The sequence below is a fragment of the Tupaia chinensis genome, unplaced genomic scaffold (assembly GCF_000334495.1).
Source record: "Tupaia chinensis unplaced genomic scaffold, TupChi_1.0 Scaffold000347_1, whole genome shotgun sequence".
In the NCBI taxonomy this organism is placed as follows: domain Eukaryota; kingdom Metazoa; phylum Chordata; class Mammalia; order Scandentia; family Tupaiidae; genus Tupaia; species Tupaia belangeri.
The window spans coordinates 16,985-19,017 of NW_006159841.1; the positions used below are offsets into that span (position 1 = coordinate 16,985).

The 2,033-nt window shown below is 59.6% G+C and overlaps 1 pseudogene; it reads right to left on the reverse strand.

The window, feature by feature from the left end:
- Positions 1–1,080, reverse strand: part of LOC102482517 (glutathione-specific gamma-glutamylcyclotransferase 1-like) — a 1,812-nt pseudogene extending 732 nt beyond the window's left edge.
- Between the last annotated feature and the right edge of the window lie 953 nt (positions 1,081–2,033).

Below are 2,033 nucleotides of genomic sequence, written 5' to 3' on the forward strand. Positions count from 1 at the left end.
TCCAGGCATGAGTGCTAAGCTGCCGGGTCCAGGACTTGGACCGCGGTTCACTACATGGGAGTCCAACGATGTAACCATGTTGCCATCTGCTGGTCCCATGTTTCCCATTTCTTAAGAAGGGTTAACAAGGTGGTCTAGCTGCATGAGGACGGATCCCCACTCCGGTGTGGTCCAGCAACCAGTGACGTCAGCTGTATGTTTGTTAGGAATGCTGCATCTTAGGCCCCACTCCGGGTCCACAGAATTAAAATCTCCATTCAGTCCTCAGCTTAAAGACTACCTGGTGAGTCCTCAGAGAAGCACTGAGCAAGACCACGTTTCTGCTCTACCAGAGGCACCAAATCTAGCTTGCAGCGGTGGGCCTATGAGCTCTGCCTGTCTTTGCCCCTCCACACTGGGCCTTAGGGTCACCCTCTTGACTCCAGCACTTACCTCCCGATCTTCAAGAAGGGTCACCACACGGCCAGGCTGGGGAGGAAAGGAAGAGTTTGAAAAAGTCAAGTGAGAAACTGTGTCATCAGGGCAAGGACACCCTTACCAAGTGTGCTGGCCCAGGCCTCAGAGAGCCTCACCCAGGAGGATGAGGGCAGGGAGGGCAGTGAGGCGCCATGAGGGACAGAGAGTGCGCCAGACACAGGCAGCAGCCCCTCCACCTGTGGCAATGGTCCAGATAGATGGTCCACGCCAGGAGCCACAGATTCAGTCTCCAGGCATCACAGTGACCCTCTGGGCACCCACATGTAGGCCTCAAACCCCTCATGCAGGTTTACACATTCCCCTCCCTCTGCCCGGCAAGCCCAGGCATTCCAGGGCACCTGCCCCTGCCCTTCACTCCCCTGGGCAAGGCTCCATGCTCACCATCTGGTCGCTGCCCCCATGGAAGGTGTCTCCCTGCCAGAAACGGTGGCTGTAGCCGCGCACGAAGCCCACACGACTGTCGCTGTAAGAGAAGTCGGGCCTCCACACCACAGAGCTGGGGGTCGCTGTCATTCGGGGATGCTGCGCACATGGAGACGGGGATGGCGAGGGGGGAGAGGTGTTTGGGACTGCAGATTCCTGCTTCATGGTGCAGGGCGCAGGGACAGGCCTGGGCGCCCTCCAGGGCCGGTCTCCCGGGCGGGCACGGAAGAACCGACAGACACGCACACCTGCCCAGCACAGTTAGGTCTCTGCAGCTGAGCTGACCCCACAGACCTGCCTTTGAAACCCTCCCACCAGGAGGCCAGGCCCATCAGGCCAGCTGCTGTGGTGATTGGGGCGGGGCAAATCCCATTTATGCCAATCACTCACAGATTTTGCTTCTCAATTAATCGCGCCCTCCTGAATGGGTGGCTGAGCAGCTGGCCTGGGGCCCAGAGTCCCTGCTGATTGGTTCTTCTCCCCCGCGGTAGCAAACCTGGCAGAAGTGATGCAAGAGCTGGGGGAGGTTTCCCCAGAGCCTGCACAGGCTGCAAGGGCGCCTCGGATTGCATCAGGGGCTGAACTGTAGGCACAGACCGGGCACGGGCTGGACAGCGGCGTGGGCCCAGAGTGTCTCCTTGGCAGCTCCTCCATGACCTGGGGTCCGCCAGAGCCACTTGGGTTGGTCTCAGGCAGTGCCTTCCCAGCTGTCCTGGCCCGCCCCACCTGGCCAAGTCACTGCCACCCCAGTCAGCAGGGACTCAGTCACTGAGCCAATGCAGGACGCGTCCAGAAGAAGCGCTGTGTGGCATAAACTCAGGTCTCTGGGGCTCCGCCTAAGAGTATGCAGTGTGGATAAGCTATTGGAAGCACCCTCCACATTCCATTCAGGTGCCTCAAGCTGCTGGCCCGCGTGAGCAAAAGGAGAAACTGAGTTATGGGGACAGCCAGGGGTTCTGCAGAGACTGCCTGGGCTGAGTCAGGCTGGGTGCTTCCAGCAGGCTGTTTTCACATGAGGGTTACACCTGGGGCCAAAGGTGGGACCCGTGAGTCCAAGTAGCTTCAGGAAAGTGCTTGGACCGACTTTGGGAGAGCGATCACAGGCTGTGGTGGCCGCACCTACAGAGAGGCCA